The sequence below is a fragment of the Panthera onca genome, chromosome A3 (genome assembly GCF_046562875.1).
Source record: "Panthera onca isolate mPanOnc1 chromosome A3, mPanOnc1 haplotype 2, whole genome shotgun sequence".
Lineage (NCBI taxonomy): Eukaryota > Metazoa > Chordata > Mammalia > Carnivora > Felidae > Panthera > Panthera onca.
In genome coordinates, this window is record NC_138341.1 from 83,782,651 (window position 1) to 83,797,099 (window position 14,449).

The 14,449-nt window shown below is 39.2% G+C and overlaps 1 pseudogene; it reads right to left on the reverse strand.

The window, feature by feature from the left end:
* Positions 1 to 11,833: 11,833 nt before the first annotated feature.
* Positions 11,834 to 11,921, reverse strand: LOC144615982 (U2 spliceosomal RNA; annotated as a pseudogene).
* Between the last annotated feature and the right edge of the window lie 2,528 nt (positions 11,922 to 14,449).

A 14,449-nucleotide genomic window follows, 5' to 3' on the forward strand; every position in this document is an offset into this window, starting at 1 on the left:
CAGCTGCCGTAGAAGATTTTGGCAAGTTCATTCCCATCAAGTTTAAATGAGGTTCAAGTTGTGACCTACCTCTCCAGGGGTTAAATAACTTTTAAAGGAAAGATGATCAAAGCTAAATAAATGAATATCTAATAATGAAATTTTCTTTTTATTAAAAGGGGATGCCCCTGCGGAAAATCTTTGCACTCAGTGTAAGTTGTCTATGGATTTCCAGGATCCAGAGATGTTAACACCTACACATATGTATATTCTACAGTGGAATTGAAGAGTCCTTGCTGTGATGAACACCAGGTGTTCCATGGAAATTTTCAATCACTGTATTGTACACCCGACACTAATATAACACTCTATGTTACCTAACTGGAATTAAAATTTAAAACTTTAGGGGCACCTGGGTGGCTCAGTCAGTTAAGCGTCTGACTTTGGTTCAGGTCACGACCTCACAGTTCGTGGGTTCGAGCCCTGTGTCGGGCTCTGTGGTGACAGCTCAGAGCCTGGAGCCTGCTTTGGATTCTGTGTCTCCTTCTCTCTGCCCTTCCTCTTCCCCCACTCTGTCTCTGTCTCTGTCTCTCTCTCTCTCAAGAATCGATGAACATTAAAATTAAAAAAAAATAAAATAAAAACGTTAAAAAAATTCTTCCCAAAACAAAAATAGGAAATATATTCTATAGAGGTAGTATTATTATTATTTTGTCTTGGGGGGGGGGGGCTCCCATACTATTTCCTACATTGAGAATAACAGGCTGATTAGATGACTCTTCAGAGACTCTTGTCAGTACATTGATGATCTTTCACCAACCGCAGAGTACTCTCTAGAATTCTGGTGAAGGCTGAGCTCAGCCAGGGTTTCAGCTCTGACTGAGGTGGCAAATGTTTCTACGTAAATGGACCTCTCTGTCAACACCCAATACAATTTCCACGATGCATCTGGCTGAAGATGCTTTGAGGTTTTCCAGGTTCCACCAAGGTGCATTTTGTCCCTTCGAACGAAAAATCAGTAATAGCCTTAATTTTTATTGCTGCTGATAAGGTTTTGAAGAATACACACAAGAGCCATGGTTTTAAAAGATGTGCATTTCTGCATTTCTGACCTCAGCCGGAGTCAGGCAGTGGTGGCGAGACAGGTTTAGAGGCATGCCGTGTAGACCCTGATTCAAGTGCAACTCGAGACCTTTACTTGCTGAATGTAAAAGGCGCATCACACCTCCTGGCACATAGAAGGGTCTGGTTCATCCTAACGACTATTACCAATTACCAGCCCTCATAGTCACTGTCAAATTTCTGAAACTCTTCAGTTAAAAGAGGAGAGAAACGGGATCAAGGAAGAGATGAGTTGAAGGCAGCACCACAAATCCGTTGAGAGGACTTTTTGTGAGTTACGTTCAGACAGGAAGGAGTGGCACAAGAGCAGAAAGACAAGTTCACAAACCAAAGTTGGAGGATTTGGGATTAATTGAAATCCTCAAGTGGTGCATGGTAAGTGACTGCCTATTTAGAGCCAACAGATAGGTTTCCGTGAGGTTAAGGAAGCGAAAAATCCCATACGAAGCTACTGAGATGTTAAATTCTAATTAGAAGTGTTAATTAAAAAAAAAAAATTCCAATTTCATCAGTGAGAGTGCTTTTGTTGTTCCGATTCTCTTTGCTACAGTGAATCCTAAGTATTCTGACTCATTTTGTTCCAATATTATTTACCACTTCTATAGGGGAGAGAAAAGTTGAGCATGGCCATAGGAGCATGGAGTAGAGAGTCCTCTTCCCAAGGCTGCCATGATAAGACGCCTATTGGGATTTTCATGGAAAATTCCTGCTTTCATGTCGTTACACTCAAGCTTAAGAATTCGTTGTGGCTCGGAGTTGAGCAAATCAAGTGTGGGTCTCTCAGGAAGAAAAATGTATCTATGTACTTCTTCACAACATCCTTTTGCCATTGTTTTCTGCTTTTTAAAAATGTGCAAAGAAGATTCAATGAATTTCCCAAATTTAGATGACTTTATTTTGTATTGTATATCGAGTTAAATATAAAGTAGTAATATCATTTAACATGACACTTTGCAGACTATTAATCCATAATAAGGAATAAACTTTTTGAATAAGCATGGGGATATTAGCTACGTGAACTTATTTAGAAATTAAACATTAAATTAAATCTGATATTTAACAGATTTCCAAAAATTGAGTGTACATTAATGTTTTTATTTCAATGGTAATAATCAATGCTCCAAATTATTTAATGTAAACCTAAATGTTTTCTATTACGTGTTTTATTTATGCCTGGTTAATTTCAATTTTGTTATAAATGTTAGAGAAGAAATTGTTATATATAATATTTAAAAGGTGTTTCAAATATAATCGTTGGGCATAGGAGGGCCTATGTAGTAAAACACACAGTGTAATTTGTTTTTACATTGAATACGTATTTAGTTTGCCATAATACTCATTTTAAATTATTTGAAATTTAAGTAGTCATTTAAATTATTGTAGTTAATATAATACATTTTTAGAAAATGTACATATATTTCCATTTAAACACATGAGTTTTCACAAAGAAATGATGTCATCTCATACATATTTAGGGTGGTTTTTCCAATGTTAGTACAAAAACAGAGAATATAGTTAAAAGACTCTATGTATTAAATCCCCCAAAACAACCATTTCTAAGGTGTGGCTCTTTCAAACGATCCTGCTATACTATAGAATCTAAAAAAAGTGGATGATATTTCCTTTGTGAATTATTATAGAATAAATGTAAACTAGCTCAAGGAAAAGTGAGAACTGGGTACCATTTCTTTCATTTCCATATTCTACATCAAAATATGACTATCCTGGATCCCATTTTTCCAAGTTGCTTTTATCTGTAACAGACCTAAAAAAGTCCTAGCTTTGATTTTTGATATGGTTGAGGTAGAATTTTCAGGTCTCAGGATGGATCAGTGAGTCCCTAGATATAAACACCTTTAGACTATTTCAACATACATCATATACGGTAGCTTCCATATGACAGGAGATAAGACAAAGACTTCAATCATTAATTTCTATTTATTTTTATCCATCATCAGTCATAATTTAAAAAATATATTTTAAAATATTTTAGGACTCTAAAAATGTTACTATACTAGTTAACTCACGATTAAAATCATCCCTATTCTAATAGCTGGAGCCAAAATGTCCCTGGGGGGAGAGATAGATCTACTTATTTTGATAAGGATCCATGGATGCAATAAGCTGCCTGACAACATGGGTGCTGGCAGGTGTTGAGGAGTGGATGGTGAGGGGCAGCCTTATCTGCATGATATAGAAATATAAATTTGTTGGTTTTGCTTTTCAGAAACATTAAGGGGCACCTGGGTGGCTCAGTGTGTTAAGCGTCCCACTCTTGGTTTCAGCTCAGGTCCACATCGGGTGCAGAGCCTGCTTGGGATTCTCTTCTCTCTCTCTCTCTCTCTCTCTCTCTCTCAAAATAAATAAATAAATTTTAAAACAAATTGAGAGGATCAAGAAAGAAGACAGAGAAAAGAGTGAGAAAAAAATGGTAATTTTTTCTCTACACTATAATTTGGTGTAGGAATAGTGAAATAGCCCTGTGGAGCAGTGACCAGAAAACACTGCAAAGGTGCTGATTGTCTTGTCCAAAATGACCTGTATACCTGGGATGTCACTCTTTCCCACCTAAGCCTTCATAAAACCTTATTAGGCTAGTAGAGTTCTATCCATTTGAGAAATTAGAGGTAGTTAGAAAGGCTAGGTTCTGTGTTTAAATGGAACACAGAACAGGAAATCAAGCATTAAGGGATAATAAGGAATTAGGTACTAGAGAATCTATCTTGATGTAAACCCCTTACTCATTTACAGAAATCGGGGGGATATGAGTGCAGACCATTGTACTGGGAAGTAGAACTCAGCCATTTATGAAATAAAAGATTCCAGGGGTGCCTGGGTGGCTCAGTCGGTTAAGTGTCTGACTTCGGCTCAGGTCATGATCTCACGGTTCGTGGGTTTGAGTCCCACAACGGGCTCTGTGCTGACAGCTTAGAGCCTGGAGCCTGCTTTGGATTCCGTGTCTCCCTCTCTCTGCCCCTTCCCTGCTCACACTCTGTTTCTTTCTTAAAAATAAATAAACATTTACAAAAATTTAAAAAAAGATTCCAAATTATATTACTTATTGGACAAAACGATCATCACACATAAACTGATTCTGTTGAAGACAACTTTACAAATATCACATATCGTGATTTCATCACAGTATCTGACTAGGTATTTTGTGTATATATACATACATATATACAGTAAAACCTTGGTTTGCGAGCATAATTCATTCTGGAAACGTGCTTGTAATCCAAAGCGTTTGTAGATCAATTTCAACTTGATAAACACATCACTCATTTATCAAGTTAAAATTTATTAGAAATGTTTGCGGGGCACCTGGGTGGCTTGGTCGGTTGGGCGTCCAACTTCGGCTCAGGTCATGATCTCACGGTCCGTGAGTTCGAGCCCCATGTCGGGCTCTGTGCTGACCGCTCAGAGTCTGGAGCCTGCTTCCGATTCTGTGTCTCCCTCTCTCTCTGACCCTCCCCAGTTCATGCTCTGTCTCTCTCTGTCTCAAAAATAAATAAACGTTAAAAAAAAAAAGAATGAGAAAAAAAGAAATGTTTGCTTGTCTTGTAGAACACTTGCAGATCAAGTTACTCACAATCCAAGTTTTATTGTGCACGTATACGCAAAATACTTAAGGCTGGCACTCTTAGCTGAATTTGCAGTAGAATTATTGTAGTAAGCATTGAATTGACACCATCTTAGAAGGATTTCCCATCATACGCATTGGTCAACTCAGGCAGACTGATGCTTCAACTTAGAGAATGTTATGAGGTCAAGAACACTCTGAGACGAGCAACTAACTCGTAACTTACAATAAAGTAACATTTACTGAGTAGTTGTAATGGGCCACATATTAATTCACTTTCCTCTCATAATGGACTTCTTAAGTAGGTAATAATAATATCACTATTTTCAAATTGAGAACTGAAAACACAGAGAAGTTAAATAACCCGTCCAAGCTCTCACAGTCAGTAAGGAGAAAACTGGGATTTGCATCCAAGTTATGTTCATACCCCGCCTTCTTAATATGCAATATTGCCTCCTGAATAAGAGCAGTGGAAGTCTAGAAAGGCGTGTCTTATGAGGAATGATTGAATAAACTGAAATGTTTAACTTGGAGAACAAAAGCCATTTGGAAAAGAGAGGAAAAGAGAATAATAGCAAAACAAACCGATGTTTTCTGAGGCACACTGTGATTAAATCACATTTGAAGATCATTCCGTCTGGGGCAGGCACAGTATCAGCTCCTTTCTACTGATGTGAAGTTCAAAGTGTGCAACATCTTTGGACTTGAAACATTCTCAAACAATCTTAACTGACAGAAACTTGCATCAACCGTGAAAGAAAAGGGAGCTAGAAATAAATATTAGTTATTATCATCCTCAGAAGTCTAGGAGACTTCTCCTAATAGGAAAAATACAATGAAGCCTAAGTGGTTGTATTTATCATGAAAAATGTAAAAATTGGCATTTTCTAAATATGGTTCTCTCTCTCTCTTTTTTTTTTTCCTTAAAATGTGCGAATGAGGGTCCCAGGGGTCCAAGCACTTCTGGGTCCCTTGCAAGATCTCTGGGCATGTGGGTGACAATGATCCTTACTGTGCTGGCCAATGTGATAGTGGCCTAGTAGCCTGTGGCCACACCCTGGCAAAGAAGCACATCTGCCTTTGTAGTTCTGTCAACCAACCTATGGCAAAACCACCAGGACGGGGGGAAACCCAGTATTTTAGCTTATTCTTTTTTGAACTCCTGTCCTCTTGGATGGACAGGGTGACTCATCCTCTATTTTGGTGATTACATTTTTTGGACACTCTCTCTTTACCTCTTATCAAGACACGTTCTGATGAAAGAGTCTTATGTCCAATACAGATATCTGCAGCTTAGTGTGAACGCAAGAAAAACCACTACCTTTCTCGTTGCTCATTGACAACACCATTTCAGGAACCTTAAGCAGTTGCGGAATAAATTATTAGTATTCAAGAGTAACTAAGTATAAATTATTCAAGAGTAAGTAAGCCAGTGGAGGAAATATTTTGAGCAGGCATCTCTAAATCAAAATGACTATGGGTGTTTGTGTGTGTGAGGAGGGTCTGAGCTTAGGAACAACAGAGCAATATGTTCGTTTACTTTCCACTCTTGGTTTTGAAGCTATGCAGGTTTTCATTCTGTCATCGTTTCAATACAAAGTTTAACCTTTAAAGCAGACATCTAGAAAACCTGTACAGATTGCAGAGATGTGTTTCTGCTGGCGTCACAACCAGGGATTCACATCAGAATACACACTACCATGAAGGACATTAGGGACATGCTTTGACAACCGAAAGGACGAAGAGACCATAAGAAGTCATGTTCAACCACCATACATTTTACCACCAGCAGCTAAACCTGGTGGGTTCAACACGTTCATGATCAAGGCTCCTCCCCTCAAATCAATGGGATGACATTAAAGGAAGTAGAGATAACAGATACAAAGGAGCAAGACCAAAGAGAGCAATGGTTTGAATACGTCAACAATGGGAAAGCAAACGGAGAAGAGAGAAATTGAGAAAGTTAAAAAGTTAAACGCCTGCCTGGACGTGACTAATGAGAAAAAGTCAGTTCATGCTGCAGAAACCCAGAACTTTGGCTATTAGGGATCTCAGAAGGGATTCTGAGAATTGCTTGAGCTTGTAATGATAAAGCAGTTCGACATCAGATGTCCTTCTCCACTCGTGGTGGCAAGCCACCACCTGGGAGAGGGGACTTCATCCTCTGGAGATACTCACTTGGAGAAACTCTGGACTTGGGGACTCATGGGAACAGGAGAGAGAAGAGGGAAGGCTTCGGACTGAAAAATACGAGGCTGAGTGAGTCCCCATGTGATGAACAAACAGATCACTGCTCTTTTCTTACTCAGCTCTGCAAACACTGGGTGCCCGTTACCCTCTCCTCCAAGGACGGGGTTGGAGGACATTCCTCTGCACAGTCTGTATGTCTCCAGAGAAAAGTACTGCAGATAACAATGTTATATGCTTTTCCACCCATCCTATCACCTCAGGTGAAACTAATCAATACATCAGCCCATCGCAGAAGTAGTACACCCAGTCATCAGTTTTAGGACTCATTTCTAAATATATATAGCCAGGAAAGGATTATTGAGAAAGCCTCCAATATGAAAGACCACAAACAAGGTAGGGATATTTAGAATGAGAGATACATGTATATCAAGTTAAAAGATATGTTCAGAATATGAAAAAATGCTTTTAAAAACCTACAATATTCTCAGAGTAATAGGATAAGGTATTATTCCATTTCTAAAATATGAACGGGAGGTGATAGACAGGGTTTGGAATGAGTTCATGGGAATAAATATGATGAATTCTAAAAAGGACTAGAACAGCTTGAAGGGGAAGCCAATTAAATATTCCAGAACACAGAACAAAAGTTGAGGTGAAGATTGATAATAGAAGAGAGTGCTTTAGAAAAGAAAAGAAAATGGCTAATGGTTTTTCAGAGACCAGAGAATCCCGAGGGAAAAGGTTTGCAAGGAATGAAATCAGGGACATTTCACAGTACACTTGCTTCTGGATCGAAAGTGTCCACTGAGTCCTTGGCATCGTAAAGAAACATATTTTCACTAAGGTGCATTCATAGTAAAATGTAAGACACTGTCAGATAAATTAAAAATAAGGAAAAAATTTCAAGGGAAAAATAAATGTCATATACAAAGGGCAAAGAACCTTAAGGGCACTAAATTCTTCCAAAGCACCACAAGAAGCCAAGAGATGAACTAAAACATTTTCAAAATCCTGAGGGAAAATGAATTTTAACCTATAATTGTATCACCAGATTAACTGTTATGTAATTATGAAGACAGGATAAACCCTTTTGAGACTTCAAATGAAAAAAAAAAAAATCCACTGTGAATTCTTTCTTAACAAACAACTGAAAGACTTCTTCCACCAGAAAGATCAAGAAATAGAAACAAAAGAAAAGAAAAGAAAACAAAACAAAACAAAACAAAACAAAACAAAACCATGAGATTCTTTCAACTCAGGTGAAAGGAGAAAGAATTTTCCAAAATGTCAGCAAAACAAGTTCCAATAGTAGTTGACAGCAGGCAAGCAAAGTGACCAGGCACTTTGGAGCAAGATGGAAAGCTCTAGAGAAAATTCTCATAGGAATGAGGAGATGGAGAGTCTTGTGTGATGTGTTGCATATAAATGAGAAGAATTTCAGAGAGTCACAGAATTTGTGCAAGTTCATGATAAGTACAGTAAAAACATAAGCAAATGAAAAATCTAGGCATTGCTAGTTCTAAGGAAAGCAAAAAAAATTCTTTAACAGAAGAGACAAGTAACAAGTGTTTGTTATTTGGTGTTGTCATGAAAATACATATTCATCATAAAGCTGAATATCAATTTAAGCAGATTTAGTCTGGTAGTGTTTTTGGAAGATAGGAGTTAGTGATTTCCATGGTTGAATGGAACAGGTAGGTAAAGAAATAGTAGTATAAGTGTGTAAATACTATATAAATATCACGAGGAACACCTAAAAGACTTTAAATAGATTACCCTGGAGAGAGTATAATGGAGACTAGGAAAGCAGAAAACTGATATTTCATTCGCAGCTTCTTCGTACTATTTTCCTTTTTAAACAACACTCGTATATTAGTTTTTTGAAAACAACCCCAAAGAGCTACTCCTCACATCAAAAGACCAGAATACTTGAGGTGCTCGGGTGGCTCAGTGGGTTAAGCATCTGACTTCAGCTCAGGTCATGATCTCGCGGTTCATGAGTTTGAGCCCCACATCGGGCTCTCTGCTGTCAGCACACAGCCCTCTTCGGATCCTCTGTTCTCCTCTCTCTTTCTGCCCTCCCCCTTCTCATGCACATTGTTCTTTCTCTCTCAAAAATAAGTAAACATTACAAAAAAATAAGAAGGACAGGAATACCTGACCAGATCACATGGCCATGTTTCTGCCTCATTTATATCACTACGACATAGATGAGCATCCATTTTCAGTGTTTCTTAGAGAAAGACACTCTGGCTTAGGCTTTTTTATCCACAGGTTATGTTGAAGTAACACTAACAAAGATATTATGTACAAAGGGAAATACATTTTAAAAAACACACGTGCATGCAACATTTTCTATTGATATTCACAAGCGCTTCCTGTGAGATTCACTTGTGCAGTCAAACACTGGAATGTTGTATCAATACTATAGTTAAACTTCAAGGAGCAATTTATCAGCAACGTTGTTCCGGGGATGCGCCCAGTGACTTATAGTTGTAACCACCCTCCTCAGGAGTTTCCGCTACTAAGTCACCTTTGTGTACCTTGGATTTATGCCAAGGTAACACCGTGAGGTGGTTTTAAAGCCTTTCCCTGTGAAGCCTGCTGGGCTGATGTCTGCAGAAAATGATTCATAGGTCATTTACACTCTTTATGTAGAGACTGAACAACTTTATTTAAAGACGTTTCTTTCTATTTATCTTTTTGGAAGTTCACATGTCAGTTTTTTGCCCACTGACACAGGCTTTTGAAATACTTCTGCTGCCGGCATTTCAGTCACTGTGAACTTACCCACCAGATCATTTGGAACACTTTAAGATGAGGCCAGCACCCACACCTCGCTGGGAAAAAACTCACTACTTAGTAAAAACAAGACAATAATGTCCTCTATTTGCCCTCTATTTCTCCCCTGTTTACTCCCCTGTTTAGGTCCCTCTGCATGGCGGGCAAATCAGGCTGCTCAAACCCATGGAGATGTTTCGATCAATTATAAATGAGTTTATGGATTTAAAGCATTTTATGTTTTGGGTGATCCTTTATTCTTTGTCTAGACTGGAAGAGATCATGTTGTTATTATTACCACCGTCACCCTTGCTTGCAAGTGATGGAAATCCAACTCAAATCAGCCTAACTAAAAAGGGGGAATTACCTTTGAGAATGTGAAAGTATTGGGGTTCGTGGGTGGCTCAGCTGGCTAAGCATCTGACTCTTGGTTTCGGCTCAGGTTAGGATCTCCCGGTTCGTGAGTTCAAGCCCGGCATCTGGCTCTGTGCTGACAGTATGGGGCCTGCTTGGGATTCTGTCTCCCTCTCTCTTTGTCCTGCCTGCTCTCTACCTCTCTCTCTGAAAAATAAATAAATAAGCATTAAGGAAAAAAGAATGCAAAAGTATTTCATAGAAACAAAGAACAAGACAAAACCTAGGCTCTGTAAAACATACCTGCATATTTTTTTCTTGCTGTATCATTTTTACTTTTCTTTTGAGAAAATCATTTTGGCTTTTCTGGCCCGTAGCAGAATTACTTTCCTTTTCATGTTGACCAAGTTTATAGGAGGAAATATAGTATCATATTTTATTTTGATTTGCATTTTTATTGTTAGTGAAGACAAACATATTTTCTTATTTATCTTTTTTTTGTAGTTATTAGTAAATTTACCCTTTACTCACTTGGTCTTTTTTTTTTTTTGCGGGGGAGGGGAGGAAGTAAGGAGTATTCATCATTTCAATTTCTTTTAAGAGCTTTTCATATTTTTGGAATATTAACCCATTTTTTGTAATACATAATCCCAGTTTGTTTGTTTGTTTGTTTGTTTATTGAGAGAGAGAGAGAGGATGAGAAAGCGGGAGCACAAGTGGGGAAGGCAGAGGGAGAGGGAGCGGGGGAGAGAGAATTTCAAGCAGGCTCCATGGCTAGCACAGAGCCTGAGGTGGGGCTCGATCCCACAACCCTGGGATTATGACCTGAGCTGAAATCAAGAATAAGACACACAACCAACTGAGTCACCTAGACATCCCTTCCTGGCTTCTTTGTATCTTTAGTTTTTCATGTGGTATTTAGTGTAACTAAAATTTGCAACATTTATTTTGTTTTCCTGTTATCAGCTTCTGTGTCACATCCGGGAAGTTTTCAGTCATTACATAGATACTCCTCTATAATGTATTCCAGTAAGTCTGCGAGATTTAAAACCGTTTCCATCTTAGAAGCGTCTGGAAATTACTTTGTAAGATGTGAGGTAAATAACGATCTTTACTTTGAGTTCTTTTGCTACTTGTTTTAATAATTTTACTACAAACTCCATCCTTTGAAAAGGCCATTTTATCATATTACGCACACACGTGCACACAGGCACACAATTTAGTCCGGGGTGCCACATAAAGTAGCCAGTGCCATCAAGTAGGCGTTACTCATGATTTTGTAAGTCAGAGATTGAGAAAGGGCTCAGCCAGTTGGTTTGTCTCTACTTCATGTGGCATTAGCTTGGGTGGCTACTACTGGAGGGTCCAGCAGCAAGATGTCTTCTTCCCTCACTCGTCTGGTGCTTCCTGTTTCTTGGCTTCATTTCCTGTCATACCCCACAGTGTCTCATGCTCCAGAGATTTTCCACGTGGCTTAGAAATTGCACCACATGACAGCCTCGGAGTAGTTTCAAGGCTTTCATGAGGCAGGAAACACAACTTGCCAGGCCAGTCAATGGTTAAGCCCAGAAATGACACTCTGTGACTTTGGTCATACTCTACCGGCCAATGCAATCACGGAACCAGATTCAAGGGTATGGATAAATAGATTCCATTTCATTCTGGAGAATAGGCAATGTCCCATTATAAAAATGTATATGCAACAGCAGATTTTTGTGGCAGCCATCTATGGAAAACGCATTTGCATACACACACAAAGATCAGATGCACACAGACATAAACATTATTATTATTCAGGAGCATGGTATGCTATTCTTCTTATTTAATGTGAAGTATGTAGTTAAAATAATAATTATTGCATATTTGCAATGTGGGACATCTACACTTGATCTTAGCCAAAAGGCCGAGAAGCGATGCAATGGGGACATCTTACGCTAAGGCACTGAAGCAAACCTCACAGAACAGGACCTTCCTGGAGCTTATAGATTTCCACTACGATCCTCAGTAAAACTTTTATGTCTACACCATTGTACAATAATGCTTGTATTTACATACTTCTATCCTATAAAAGCAAACGTCCTTATAAAAGTAGGTATATTCTGGATTGTTCTGTTCATTGTCTCTGCCTTTCCCTTTAAATTTCTCTAAAAGGCAACTTGTTATTTATATAAGACTCATTTATTTTGCAATCGATCATTTTATCCTTCAAAATTCCAGCAAAAAAGAGAAGGCGTGCTCAAAGAGTTTACTGACGACAGTTTGATGGAATTGTGACTATAAAAAATGAGCAAGGTTAAGGGAAGCCCAAAAAGATGGGGAAGGACACAGGGACTAGGGGCACGGAGAGACCATTACCACCACTTACTTAGCCTGCGGGGATAAGAGGACAGAAAGCCCAGAAAGCACTGGGAGCCATGAACAAAGGTCTGCCTTTCAGAAGCATTAAGGACAGCACCAGCTACACTAGAAGCACAGCTGAGGGAATGGGGTGTATATCCTGGCCTTTCTTCCTTTGGGCCTTTCAGTCTCTTGCCAGTACTTCCCGTCGATAATCCCAGCCAGGAACTGGAGGGCAGGGACACCTATATGAGGGAGTCAGTGGCGTCAAAAGCACAGATCTGATCAGAGGATCGCCACGAGTAGACCTTGGGGAAAGCAACAAATGGAGAAACACCAGCCAATACCGTTCCAATGGCGGTTGATCTGGTAATCCCACTTCTGGGTCCAAATCCAAAGAAATTGGAATTGGGATCCTGAAGAGATACCTGCACTCCCATGTCCATTGTAGCATTATTCTCAAGAGCCAAGATGTGAAAACATCCTCAATCAACGTTCAATGGATAAAGAAAATGTGGTATATATACCGAGTGTTATTCAGCCTCAAACAAGAAGGAACTATTTCCGTTCACTACAACATGGATGGGCCTGGAGGACGTTGTACTAAGTGAAATAAGCCATACACCGGACAAATCCCTAAAGAGCCCACTTTTATGTGAAATCTAAAATTGTTCCACTCAAAGACGCAGCAAACAGAAGGGTGGGCTGGACAGAGGAGGGACATGGAGGAGGTGTTGGTCAAAGCCTAGAAAGCTTTAGTTACGCAAGAGGATTTTTGTTTTAAGTTATTTTTTAAAATGTTTTTATTTATTTTGGAGGGTGGTGCAGAGGGAAAGTGGGACAGAGGATCCCAAGTGGGCTTTGCACTGACAGCAGAAAGCCTGATGCCGGGCTTAAACTCATGAACCGCAAGACCATGAGCTGCACCAAAGTCAGACGCTTAGCCGACTGAGCCAGCCAGGCGCCCCTACACAAAATGATGAAGTTCTGGACATCTAAGGTTCTGGACATCTGTGACTATAGATAACAATATTGTATCGTGTACTTAAATATTTTCTAGGAAGCTAGGTCCTATGTTAAGTGCTCTTACCACTAAATAGAAAGAAAGAAAGAAAGAAAGAAAGAAAGAAAGAAAGAAAGAAAGAAAGAAAGAAGAAAGAAAGGAGGAAGAAAGAAAGAAAGAAAGAAAGAGAAAGAAAGAAAGAAAGAAAGAAAGAAAGAAAGAAAGAAAGAGAAAGAAAGAAAAAGGAAGGAAGGAAGGAAGGAAGAAAGAAAAAAAAAGAAAAAAGAAAAGAAAGAAAGAAATAGGTGGGAGGAAACTTTTGGTGGTTGTAGTTATGATTCTGAGCTTTGTGGTGATGGTTTCATGGGTGTATACTTACCTCCAAATTCATCAAATGGTGTACGTTAACTATGCACATATTTTTGTATGTCAGTTGTGACTTGATGAAATGGTTTTGCAAACATGCAGACACACACCGATCAGAAGCTACAAAAATGATGGGGCGCCTGGGTGTTTCAGTCAGTTAAGCGTCCAACTTCGGCTCAGGTCATGAATGATCTCGCGATTTGCGAGTTCGAGCCCCGCATTGGGCTCTGTGCTGACAGCTCAGAGCCTGGAGCCTGCTTTGGATTCTATGTCTCCCTCTCTGCCCCTCCCCCACTTGTGCTCTGCCTCTCTCAGTCTATCAAAAATATATATATATAAACGTAAAAAAAACTACAAAATGAATTAAAATAAACAAACAAACAAACAAATAAACAAATGTGCTGCAATCCATTCTCTTTTGTTTTCTAAGGAGATGGATGCAAATGATAATAATTTTGCCTTTTCCATCTTTGATAGTGAAGATTAAGATAAATTGAAAGAGGGGTGCCTGGGTGGCTCAGTCGGTAAGCGTCGGACTTTGGCTCAGGTCATGATCTCGCGGTTCATGAGTTCTACCCCCGCATGGGCTCTGTGCTGACAGCTCACAGCCTGGAGCCTGCTTCGGATTCTGTGTCTCCCTCTCTCTCTGGCCCTTTCTGTCTCGAGCTCTGTGTCTCTCTGTCTCTCTCTCAAAAATAAATAAACATTAACATTTTTATTTAGAAAAAGATAAATTG